The sequence below is a fragment of the Callithrix jacchus genome, chromosome 9, assembly GCF_049354715.1.
Source record: "Callithrix jacchus isolate 240 chromosome 9, calJac240_pri, whole genome shotgun sequence".
Lineage (NCBI taxonomy): Eukaryota > Metazoa > Chordata > Mammalia > Primates > Cebidae > Callithrix > Callithrix jacchus.
In genome coordinates, this window is record NC_133510.1 from 59,883,258 (window position 1) to 59,897,092 (window position 13,835).

The 13,835-nt window shown below is 35.2% G+C and overlaps 1 protein-coding gene and 1 non-coding gene across 11 annotated transcripts in view; both read right to left on the minus strand.

The window, feature by feature from the left end:
• SLC16A7 (solute carrier family 16 member 7) overlaps nucleotides 1–13,835 on the minus strand; it is a 490,902-nt gene that overhangs the window by 446,740 nt on the left and 30,327 nt on the right. The window contains exon 1 of one of the 10 annotated variants that reach the window (XM_009004132.5): nucleotides 1,400–1,642. The exons of the other annotated variants lie outside the window; for them this stretch is intronic. The gene's annotated coding sequence lies outside the window, so the exon portion shown is untranslated. Of the gene's footprint in view, nucleotides 1–1,399; nucleotides 1,643–13,835 lie in introns of those variants that run through there. 10 annotated transcript variants of the gene reach the window in all.
• On the minus strand, nucleotides 769–910 carry LOC118144529 (U4 spliceosomal RNA). The gene has a single exon (XR_004729303.1). It is a non-coding gene; the product is annotated as a U4 spliceosomal RNA (small nuclear RNA).

The following is a 13,835-nucleotide window of genomic DNA, read 5'->3' on the forward strand; positions in this document are numbered from 1 at the left end:
AAATCTTTGAAAAACATAATCTCTGGCAGAAGACTTTCCTATACAGTGAAAAAAAAAAAACAAACCATCATCAAAGCAGTTTTAAAGGGTTATTCAAGTCTAAAGCCCATCACCCAAAAAAATTATACAGTTTGCTCATGTATGTATTACTGAGTTGATATTTCCCAACAAAAAATAAAAACTGCATAGGAGTGGCAAGCTATTAAAATAGAACTTAATGTTTATGAATTAACTATTCTGGCTCAAATCAGGTTCAACTACCAAGATACAATGCAACTCACATGTGAATAGTAAAGGTGTAATAACCCATCAGGATAGATGAAAATACATAAACTCTTCTTATAATTTGATATTCATATAAGTTCTTAGTATCATGTTTTCTGTATTAATCATAGGCCAAAATAGCTAACGGAGATTCTAGTCTCCTCTGATAGAAACCTATAAAAACCTTTTTCTAGAATATTATTATGTAAGACATTTTAAAAATTACAATAGACTGGAGAAGGTATTTTGAAAATGTTTAAATCTCAGAGATATAAGAATTACTTGCAGAATATTTAAGATGTTAAAATTCAGGTCTGTTTTCTTGGGTCAACCACTAATGAATTGAGTGAATTTGGAAAATTTAGTTAACCTCTAAAAATCAAATTTTCTTCATTTCTAAAATAGGAATATCTCATAATTCAGTGAAAGAATGAAAATGATATACTACTTTCAAGTAGCTTAGCACTTGAATGACATAGTCTTTTTTCTATATACATAATTCAATCTCCATAGAGACTGTCAAAAAATTGCCAATGCCAACTATATTTCAAGTCGTCGTGATGGGGTATTGGGAAAAGTTTTCAATTAGCAATAATCACCCCTCAGATACACCTCATTGGCTATGATACTGCCACTGCACAAAGCCTACATAGTCTTTTTTTTTTTTTAGAAAAAAATAGTTAAGCCATTTGAATGCAACAGGAAGGAATATTGCTAAAAGCTTCATTTTAAAAATTATTCCTTTGTCTAGAATTATATTTTACATAAAATAAAAAACACATGATTTGAAAGTAATAGCAACCAAAAAAATTGCAATGACCATGAAAATAGGATACATTTCTAATTATAGGAGTTGGGATTCAGAAGATAATATCGCAGAGTATGGAGCTTTAGTATGCTGAATACATTGAACTAAAGCAGGCTGGAAAGCATTGGCAGCAAGCTCTCTCTGAACCTCTTGTTCCATCATGTCTCTTACCCTCCATCCCATGAAATGAGTCATAGAAATCAGAATTCCTGTTTCCCAAAGTGAATCATAGAAACTAGAACCCCTCTCCTCCAAAGAAAGCCATAAAATCTAGCAAGTCACTCCCTCCCTTCTTTCTTGAAGATTCTCATTCCAGAAAGATCTTACCTGGAAAAAAAGAATGCTGTATAAAGAGTCCAAGAAGAATCGAACAGAAAGATTTTGCTGGGTTTTCCTCCTTCAGCCTATTGCCACTACATTATATCCATACTTTTATCTACTTATATTTCAACACAGCTGTCTATTCTTTATCGAACAGGTCTTAACTCATTTTGTACTGCTATAACATAAAACCACAGACTGGGTAATTTCTAAGCAATAGAAGTTTATCTGGCTCACTGTTCCGGGAATGGGAAGTCCAAGAGCGTGATACTGGAATCTGGAGAAGTCCTTCCTGTTGCCTCATTTCATGGCAGAAGTCAGAAAAGCAAAAGAGCATGAAAGAGCAAGAGGGAGCAAACTTGCTTTCATAGCAAGCCAACTTTTGTAATCAATTATCAACTCACATGATAAGGGCATTAATCCACTCATGAAGGCAGAGCCCTTATGACCTTATCACCTCATTAGGCCCCACCTCTAAACACTGTTGCATTGGGAACTAAGTTTTCAACCCATGAACTTTGGAGAACACAGTCAAATCACAGGAGGACCTAAACATAAAATAGACAGTTTTACCTGGGTCTCGGGTCTTCATTTCTGAAGGCTCCCATGTCACATAAACTTTGATTAAATAAATTTGTCATGCTTTTCTCATTAACTTGTATTTGGCTATGGGAGTGTTAACCTATTATGTAAGTCTAATGCCTCTGATTGATGTATGAGAAAAAGTCTCACACCTTTCTACCCCTACAAAGATGAATGCCAAAACAGAAGAAAAAGAAAAAAAAAGAAAGAGAATGATAAATGAGCGGAATGAGCAGGGAGGCCATTAGGAGACAAAGGTGAAAATGACTGGTCACTGTAAAATATCATATTATTAGATTGAAAACATTTGATAGAAAAAATCCTTTTGTCCAAAAATGCATTTTACTAGTTTCTTTTGAGCTCTGGGCATGTAGACAGCACAAGACAGGTTTGAGAATAACACTTTGTAGTATCCTAAATGCATGTGCTTTTTAAACATTTAAATATTCGTGACGGGTTTCTTTCCCTTTCAACGTGCACAGGAAAGGAGCAGCAACGGGACTGCTTCTTTTACCAAAAGCAGTCAGAGGCTAAAGCAAAGATCATCTTTCTACTAAGCCAGAATAGAAAGCTAGATTTACATTTGAATCACGTGACATGGTGACAGTTTTTTTTTTTAATCATCAAAGAGTGGAAGCTGACTATTCTTAACCATTTTCTGTTTAAAGAAATGAGCTAAAAGGTCAGAGGTATTTGACTTCTACAGGCCCATAATCAAAATAAAAACAATTTTCTAAGTTATGGGAAATCAGGAATTATTTTCTCATTATCTACATACTATAAGAAAAATAACATGTGAAGTTGATAGGCTTAAGGATTAGCATCTGGATTATCACAGAGTGGCCAGCATTACATAAAAATGGTGTAACACTGGAATTTCTAATCTTAAAGTCATGTAATCAAATTCATTATATTTATCCAAATGTATGTGCTACTTATTGTTTTTCCAGTTGAATTTTTCCACCACCCTTATAATTCTGAAGTTGCAATATCTGATAATAAATTTCTATTCTAAAAAATATTAGTCAGGCATGGTGGTACATACCTATAGTCCCAGCTACTTGGGAGACTAAGGGAGAGGACTGCTTGAGTCTGAATAGTCAAGGCTGCAGTGAGCTGTGATTGTGCCACTGCACTCCAACCTGGGCAACACAGTGAGACCCTGTCTCAAAATAAATAAATAAATAACTTCTTATTTTGTGCATATATTTTTGTCATTAAATGTAAAAAAAAGTATGTTTCCTGAACATTCTACAGAATAACTTAATCAGAAAAGACCTAAAATACTTTTGTTCCATACATTACAAAAAGAGAATGATAATTTAACCTCAATTTTCAATGATAAAAATTTTCTACTTAATGTTTTCCTGTTTTCCTCTTTGATTGTTTCTTGACATTAATGCTGGGAAAAATGAGTTCATCTGAGGGAAACAGAAAGAGTTCTTATTCAATTTCTTCAAAATATCGTAAGTGTAAAAAGGTATTAATTTAGAACCTACATAGTTTTGATCATTTTATCTCATGAGTTCATGAAGCTTCAGTTTCCTTTATTTGAAGATTGGTTAGTCAGTTTCTAATAGAAAAATATAAATAAAAATGTAAGAAAAACAAATTCACATTCAGCATATTTTACACAGTTTTCTTAAGTAAGTACATTTAATATAAATAGAAATTGGTGAAATAACTTTAAATATGCACTAAAACACAAATACTTTTAAGTATGCACTTAAGATGACTGAATACTACTGATTTCTATCATGTCATTATCAACATACATAAACAACAAAGATCAGGCAATTTTGAGTGTTTAAGAGTTTTAAGTGAAGTATATACTCTACCTTCCTCTGAAGAAGAGGGAATTTTTTTTTTCTGATGGACAGATAAATCAAGAAATATTTATCAAGAAATATCCCCTCTGCCACCTCTGGGCTATATAGGAGTCTTGTCAAAATAGAATCCATCTGAAGTATAGACAGGTTTTAGGAAATTGCAACGTAACTCCTTACCAAACCTTCATAGAAAATAATATTGTATAAGTGATACTTGGATTTTCAAACAGATAAAGTGAGTTTCAAACTGCTGAAAAATTCATGAATTTGTTTCCAGCTTATTAAGTAGATATAAAAGGTGTTCAAGTAATTAGTAAAGGACATTTTAATATTCTAATGGCAAAAGCATTAGATAGTGTCCTCATTTATGGCATTGCATGATTTGTAATATGTTCTATCATAAGCTCACTTTGTATATAAAACTGAGGAATTTGTTTCAGCTCACTTTCCAATGGAAAGAGAATTGAGGAAATAAGTCAACAAGGCAATCAATGTTAATAAGGGGCAGAAATTCAAGCTCCAATTGCACATTTGGTACCTGGATATAGCAGAGAACTTTCCAATTAGGGCCAACAAGTAGAAAGCTGATAACTCCAAGCTGATTTATAGGGAAAGGTTGGCAGCATGTAATGAGAATCTGGAGCACATACATCCAGCTGTAACACCTTTAGTATAAGTATAGTTTCTAATGGCAAAAGCTAATGGCTGCATGACAATAATAAATAATGGGGAGAGAATATTCTAGCCTTAGGCCTTAGAAAAGAGAACTGTGGTGGCATTACACAATTTTCACTAACACTAGGTGAAAGACTATTCTAAAGGGGTAGCTGCATTCTCAATTGCATAAGCTGAACCAGAAGTGGAAACCATAATAGGCAAGAAACAACATTTCACTGAATTCCATCCTTCCATTCTTTTTTCAAATATAATTTATATATAGGAATATTCTTGTAGGGAAAACAAAAGAAATAAATCACTGCCCACTTTTCTATCTTCCACTGTAGAGCATTCAAGATAAATTGTTTTAATTGACAAAAATTCTCTAGTTGGCCAAACTTTAGTCAGACTCTTAAACTTTCTCCTTGGCCCATCTGTGCACGTTCATGCACGTTCATCCAGTTTTAGCAAAGACCCCTGTTAAATCACTTTAGCAAGAACCGTACTTCTTTGATATAAGGTTGCCCTGGATATCTAATCAGGTTCTTCCATCTTCCACCATCCCTCAGGTGATATCTGATCACCTTGGCCTCTCTTTAGTAAGAATCTTGTTAAGGTTGGTTTGGCTGGAATCCCCGTTATCCCCAAGGTTTCCTCTCAGTAATTTTCCACCTAATAACCCCTACCCTGCTCCTTGGCTATGAATTCTCACTTGCCCATGCCGTATTCAGAGATGAGCTCAATCCGTCTCCCCAACTCTAACATATGGTTGCAATGGTTTCTCATATCTATGGTGATGATATTGAATAAAGTTATTGTTACCAAGCTTTAACAAGCATTATTGAGTACGTTTTTCCTTTACCAAAATAAACAACACTTAAAAGCAGTGGAATTCACCTGGCACTTATTGTGTACCTACCAGTATAAAATCTCAGTGTGCTCATAATGCACACAGTGTGCATGGCGCTACCACCTGGAAGTACTTAGCACAATCTACAAGGCCATCTACAGGCAGACCTGAAGTAGTATTTAAGAACAAGGACTCCAGAGTTAGCAGATTTGGAATCAAGTGATCGTAACCATGTAATTATGGACAAGATAATGAACCAGACTGTTTTAGTTTCCATATCCATAAAATAGGGATAATGTTATGAACCATCATTTAGGGTTACTAAGGATTAAGTGCAAATAAAATATACAGCACAATGCCTCCGGAAGTTAGTGAGTGATATAGTTTGGCTCTGTGTCTCCACCCAAATCTCATCTCCAATTGTAATCCCCACTTGGTTGAGGGAGGGAGTTGGTGGACCGCAGTGAGGTTTCCCCGATGCTGTTTTCATGATAGTAAGTGAGTTTTCAGGAGGTCTGATGGTTTAAAAGGGTGGCACTTCCCCCAACTCTCTCTCCTGCCAACATGTAAGACAAGCCTCGCTTCCCCTTCACCTTCCACCATGACTGTAATTTTCCTGGGGCCTCCCCATTCATGCAAAACTGTGAGTCTATTAAATCTCTTTTCTTCATAAATTACCCAGTCTCTGGTAGTTCTTTATAGCAGTATAAAAACAGACTAATACTGTGAGCTATTAAGCTGAATGATTTAATTTGATGTTATCATTTGCCAGCTTTTGTAGTAAGTGTGGCAAAAAAATGAAACACCATGCTGGGTGTCACATCACTGAATGTGAAACACCTAGAACTGTAGAGATTGAATTCTATTGCTAAACGTTCAGTAACAATATCTCTCTTATTTAAACCGTAGATCACATACAATACAAAGTGGCTTTGTAATCTCATATGAACTGATATGATTAGTAGTCCATTAGTGTCTGATGTATCTGTGATTTTGGCAGCTGCACTGCACAAATTGCAGTTTCCCAAGTATCATAGCTTCCCTCAAAACCCAAGAAACTAAAATAGAGTATGGTGGTAGAATTTATATTAGCAAATACAAACAGCACAAAGAAGCCTTAACCAAGAGGACTGCCTAATTTTGTGTAATGAAAATAAAGTACAAGCACCTGGTAGATTTTTGAAGCATTTTTACAAGGATCAGAAAAATATAATTCAAAATCTTGTCATATCCACTCCCAGATCAACATCAGAATTATTATTCTTCAAGGCAGCCAAGGCCTAGAAGTCAGGCATATTATTAAGAGCAGAACGATACCTCATCTTTTGATAACTTTCACATAATCCCCAATTCTCCCTAACGCAACACTCATCAGCCCATTAATTCACAACAGTTTCTTTCCACAGCTCTCTTCGATCCCTTCTTTCCCAAATGTCTCAGGTATACACTGCCCAAAGTATACCTGTACTTCACTGCTACTTTGAATACAAAAAAGATCACACTGTTGGCTGCTCCTTTTGGAATTTTACAAATAAAACAAATATGCTGAGTTATTCCAGTTGGATAGCAGTTCATCTTAACTGTGGTGATATTGTCCCTCAGGGGATATTTGGCAATGCTTGGAAACATGTGGCTTTCACAATTCGGAGAGTGCTACTGGCTGCTAGAGGACAGAGGTAGTGCCAGGACTAGGGTGAGGTACGGAAGGTGCCTAGGTCTCAGGAGTTAAGGAGGCATTAAGGGAAGTGCAAGTACAGGATTAAAATTTACAAACCACAGAGAATAAATGCCTCCTGAGATATTGTGCCCCAGCTACCTCCCTTACCCAACCCTGGTCCCAGAACTGGGTAGAGGCTAGGGATGTGGCTAAACCTCCCCCATAAAAGGAAATATCCCATCCAAAATATTAATAGTGCTGGGATTGAGAAACCCAGACAGGTTTTAAAAATCTAAAGAACATAAGGGTTAGAAACTTTCAATTCCCTTTGTTTTGAACCACTTCAAGTAACAAACCTAAAATCATACTTTGTTAAAAGTATATAAAAGTAGGGGCCGGGCGCGGTGGCTCATGCCTGTAATCCCAGAACTTTGGGAGGCCAAGGTGGACAAATCACGAGGTCAAGAGATCGAGACCATCCTGAACCAACATGGTAAAATCCCATCTCTACTAAAAAATACAAAAATTGTCTCGTTGAGTCTAAATCTCGTTATGGGTCTTATGTATCTGGGTATTAAGATCTCTTATTGTTGCATTGATCCTTTTACCACTGTATCTTTGTTGCTTTGAAATCTATTTTATCAAATGTGAGAATGGCAACTCCTGCTTTTTGTTTATTTATCTATTTATTTTTATTTTTGCTCTCCATTTGGTTGGTAAATTTTTCTCCAGCCCTTTGTTTTGAGTCTTTGTGTATCTTTGGATATACCATTAGGTTTTGGCTGTATCTTTTGATTGGGGGATTTAGTTGATTTAAATTTAGGGTTACTGCCATTTGATGTTAACTGGCTATTTTATCCATTCGTTGATGTAAATTCTTCTTTATCTTGATGCTCTTTACTTTTTGGTATATTTTTAGAAAGGCTCATACTGGTTGTTCCTTTCTATGTATACTAGACTCAACAAGACAGAAAATTAATAAGGATATCCAGGACTTCAACTCAGATCTGGAACAAGTAAACTCAATAAATATTTATAGAGTTCTCCATGTTAAATACACAAAATATTGATCGGCCATTATTAATACCCATTTTTAGAATGAAGCAATATTCCTGTTCTCTCTCCCTCTTTTTCTTCCTCTTTCTTCCTCTCCTTCTCTCCTTTTTTTACTTTTCAACATCCTAGTTCCTTACCTCTACTCAAAAAAAAAAAAAAAAGAAAAATTAGCTGGGCATGGTGGTGCACGCCTGCAGTCTCAGCTACTCGTGAGGCTGAGGCAGGAGAATTGCTTGAACCCAGGAGGCAGAGATTGCAGTGAGCCAAGATCACGCCACTGCACTCCAGCCTGGTGCCTGGCGACAGACTGAGACTCTGTCTCAAAAATAAAAGTACATAAAAGTAAAAGCGGATCAAATTCTAGCATTTAAGTTTAATCTTCTTTATTCCTATTTACATTGTCTACAGTGAAGTTAAATTAATTCTACCCTTTCCTTTCTGTTCCATCTTTCTTCTACTAGTATGTCATTTACTTATCTCATCTAGTTTTAAGGTACAGATGTAAAGATGTCTCCTAATTGACATCTTCCCATAAAAATGTGACCTTCACTTCTCAGGACAAAAAAAATTCTCAATTGGATTCTACTGTCTTATGGTTTGTATAGCATGTCTTACAATAATGTATTTGCTTATTTAATTCTCCCCATCTCACTTCCCACACACAAACAAATACGCACACAAATACACACACACACACTAATTTAATCTAATTATGGGCATGAACCAGGCTTTTATATTTACTCTCCCAACCATCTCTACGTGGAATGGTGCTTTAAACAAGTAGGGCACTCAAACTAACTCAAGAACAGAAAACTAAACACTACATGTTCTCACTTATAAGTGGAAGCTGAACAATGAGAACACATGGACACAAACGGAAACAACACACTGGGGCTGGGGTGGGAAAGAACAACAGGAAAAATACCCCATGCATGTTTGCCTTAATACCCAGGTGATGGTTAATAGGTACAGCAAACCACCATGGCACATGTTTACTTATGTAATAAATCTGCACATCCTGCACATGTACCCTATAACTTAAAATAAAACAAAATAAATAAAAATTTTAAAAACCAAATTGTATGCTCAATGTGTTATAAATAGACTGATGAGGCAAGTATATGTAATAATAGTTAACAGACAACATGAACCATATTTCCTGGAGGCTATATAAACATAATAGTGCATTACTAGGCCTTGTTAAGTCCGGTACCAATGTTCTTTTCCTAGCAGATGTCTCCATCTATTTCAAGTCTGATGCTTCAGAATGTTTGAGGTTTGTCTTCTGTAGATTACTGACTTGAATTCTGCATAAGCGAAAGTACAGAGGGAAACTATTTTCTTCCCAAAGGCCTATTATAGCAGCAGAAGACCCAATGTCTTTGCCTGAGCTATGAGCTTCTTTTCAGAAAGAAAATATATCCAATTATTAGTAACAGTTGGAGAAAGAGCCTTGTAGTATATGTATGATTCTTCAGGAAACCAAATTGATGCAGCTTGAACGCACATTTCCATCAATCTCTACCTCACCCTTGATACTGTAACTATTCTAAAACATTTCTAATTTTGAATTTTTACCAAAAATAAGCTAGGACTACCTAAGAGGTTAATATGTAGCTATAAATATTTCCTTTGAAGAATATAATACATATAAAGCAATTTTTTCAGTTATTTGTCCTTGAAACAAATCTACTGTATTTTATGTTTCTAAATATGTGATCTGACAAAAAGCAAACTGGAGGCCTTCTCCCTGTGAATACCATGAAACCAGTGATTTTAGTCATTTAATCTTATCAAGGAATTAGCTTAACCTTTAACTAGCACCTGGAAAGATTAAACTCTAACTTTATAAACTTATTATGAAACAGTTACTGTGTAAAAAATCTTCATTAGAAATTTAATGCATACATATTCCGCTGACACAATAATTTTCAAAAAGTGAAGTCTCAGAGCTACTATGATAGGTTTTCCCATAGTGCAATTTGACTCTGTGCTAAATACGAGTCATCTTGTTTAGCTCATAGCCATTAGTTGGAAGAAGAAAGCTGACTTGTTTTGAGCACTCAGTGAGTGTGAGCCAAGTAATTTCTGTATGTGTTTCATTCAATACTTGTAACAACCCTGATGAAAGAGATTTCACCAGACACATTTTACTGATGAGGAAACAGCCTCAAAGAGGTTTATTGTGTTGTCAATTTTCATATCACTGGTAAATAGTCGGGGCTTCTAAAGCATGGTCCTCCAACTGTGTCTAACTACTATCATTTGCAAAATGTACTGGATTACATTTTGTCCCATAAAAGACAGAAAATCTGTTCATATTTTAAGAGTATTCCACAAGTGAACCAATACATGCAACTTAATGTTAAGCTGTAATAATGCTCAAGATCAGGACTATGTAATTCCCAAAGAGAAAATGTACCACGCCAAGGAAAGTGACCACAACAGAGAACTGTCATTTTGCTGAATTTTCAGTGGTACATTCTAAGAGGAAGAAGGAGAATCAGGGTGTATCACAATTACCACAATACTAATCCAGTTCTCACTCCTTTGTTCTTCCTTTCAACAATTGTTGATTTGTGACTACTATGTATAAACCATTTGTGCCTACTGCACAGTATAAAAAGATTTTTAAATGCTGTCTTTCTTCAAGTTTACATGCAATGAATACAAAATTTAAAGGGCAAGATAATACACAATGACTTCCAGAAGCATGTTTTTATCAGTAAGAAAAAATTCAAGAGAAAACAGATTCTTCTAGTTGGAGTCATCATGATAGCATCATTACAAAGGGTAGACTTGGAGTTGTCCTTCATTAGGGACAGGCTAAATATCAATAGGTACACACAGTAAAAAAAAGCATACTAAATTGTGATATCAAATGTTTAGACAAAGGAAGTCATAGAGTATATTGTGCAATGACAATAAAATCTGAAGGATAAGAATTCCTATTAGGCACGTCCTCTTAAGTGTTTTATTGTAGGAGGCTTTTATAGCAAGGACTTATAAATACCGTGTAGCACTCCCATTTAAAAGTTGCTTGTAAAAAGAATTTATTTTCTTTCATTGTATTACTTATAACAAATATGAGAAGACAATGTCATTTTAATAGGCACCTAGCTTCTGAAGGACATTTTATTGTAAATGAATTTGAGGCAACATTGAATGATTCCTGGATTCTGCAAGTACTGTTCTACCACTGTATATGGCAGAAATTGAGACAGATAGATACAGTTGGATGGAAAATTTTATGGACTGACTGTGTTCCTCCAAAATTCCTATTTTTAAGCTCTAACTCCCAATGTGACTATATTAGAAGGTGGGGGCCTTTGGAAGGTGATTAGGTTTAAATGAGGTTGTGATGAGGGGGTTCTTCAAAATGAGATTAACGTCCTTTTATGAAGAGGCCAGAGAACTCGCTGACTTCTCCCAAGACTATCATGTGAAGACAGCAAGAAGATTTCCATCTCCAAGTCAGAAAAAAAGGGCACTCACTCACCAGGAACTGAATTGGCCAGCACCTTGATCTTGAACTTTCCAATATCCAGACTTGTGAGTAATAACTCTATGTTAAACTACCCAGTTTACAATATTTTATTACAGCAGCCCATGCTGACAAGATAGATGGATGAACAAACTGACCTCCAAGCAATGTAAATGAAGTTTTAAAAACAGTCTTTTGAGAATCTAATGTCGTCTTAAGTGATTATTTCTAGCTATATCCTAAGGATGGGAAAATTCAATTCAAGGGCTAGCTGGGGCATTTATTAATTGATTCACTTATTTAGTCAGTAATTGAGAACCTTTCATATGCCAGGCCCTGAACTAGGTGCTGGACTAAAATATACAAACACACACAAGCACACACACACAAACACACATACACAAAGAATATGATGTGTTTTTACCTTACCACATAGCATGGGAGACAGATATATAAGCATTTAATTGTAAGCAAATGTGCTAAAAGCTATCAGAGGGGTTGTTTACAGTTATATGAAAGCAATGGATGATTCCTATGGGACTCCAGCATAATTTCCTACAGAAAGGGACAATTGAATTGAGTCACAAAAGACAAGCACTTAGAGGAGAAGATTGGATAGGTCATTTCAGATATAAAGAGCAGAGTATTCAAAGACAATTCTTGATGGAGGCTAGCATATGATGGAGTGGATGGTCAGAAGGGGCACTGAGTGAGTGGTCAGAAGGGGCAAAACTTTAGACTAAAAATACATGATAGCGTATGTTGTAAGATGATCTAAGATTAAAAAAGGAGAGCTAAGGATTAAAGCAACAGGTAAAGGTCAATATGGGTTTTTCGCATGGGAGGAATTTGTTTTTTAGTATAATTGCTTAGAGGGCAGTGTGAAGAATTATAAAAAAGAAAAGAGAGCACCTATGGAATAGTTGAGGTGGAAGATATTAAAGATCTCACCTAAATCAGTGGCAAAAACAATGGAAAGATGTTGGATTCAAGGAGAGACTCAGAGTCTTAAGGGTTTAGTGAAAATTTACATGTGATAGTAAGAAATGTCAAGAATGACCCTACTGTTTCCAACATGGAAAATTGGGTGGATATTAATTAGTAGATTTGTAAAACTGGCACACTGAATAATAAAACATTGTGTAGACAATGGTCATGCAGGACCGCTTGTAAAGAGAAGTTGTAGGCCTAGATATCAACAGCTTAGAAGGCCTGAGCTGAAACTGAAGAGACACGTCACTGAAAAAATGAGTAAGAAAGAGAAAAAGAAGGGGTTTCAAAAAGAAGGGGTTTCAAAAATGTTGGGTAATAGAAAGAAAAAGATGAATATGTGAAGGAGACAAAGGTAAGGAGAAAGATATTCAAATGTATAAAAAAGAATGGGAACTGAGTAAATATGATGAATTTATCCAGAGAAAATATCCATGTGTCATTTGACTTCCTCTGAAGCTTTGTGGGCAAAAATATGCCATTATTTAAAGGTAAAAAAATCTTTCCTCAGGAGGCTAAAGCTTGTCTTTACTAAAATTAATAACAAATAGCAGACACAAAAAGACCAATAAATAAAAATCAAAGGACAAGTACATACACACATATATGGAGATAACTGTATGATAACCTCATTTACATAAGAAATTGATATGTACTTTATACAGCACGAAAAGTGTAAATACTGGTCTATCAAACTTTACTTATGAAATAATTCATTTAATTTTTCTAATTAAGTGCAAAAAATTAATAGATTTTTTTCATCGTTGAGGGTGTGACATAATGCCACAGGAAATTATTTCTGGTTTAATTCACCAATTGTTCATAAACTCTCTTGGGTTCCAGGTCAATGTATAAAGCATAGCACATTGTAAGCGATATGAGTCCTGTGGGGAACTGCAAGATTGGCTTCATTTCTAATGAGGGAAAACTTTTATTTACGAGACAACTCAGCTGTGAAACTGAAGTAATAACATGAATTAATTTAAACACATTGCATTTAAAGGTCAAGTACTTTTAACAACCTCTCTCCATGTTCTGGAGTGTAGGAAAAAAACTTTATCAAATAATATTTATAAATATTTACAAATGCTAAATGTTGAACTCCTACATGCTATATATTCTGATGAAAAGTTTACATCTATTTTATTCGGTGGCAAAGGAATTAAAACTGTCCTAGTCACAATCTATATTCCTTTTGTTTTTTACCAGACTTGCTTTCCTTCTTATATAATCTGACCAATTTATCATTTGCTGTGAGCCTGTCAGTGCAAAGGCTAATTAAAGGAAAAATGAGTAGTAATCTGCATCTTAGAGTTACTCAGAGCTCAGACATGTAT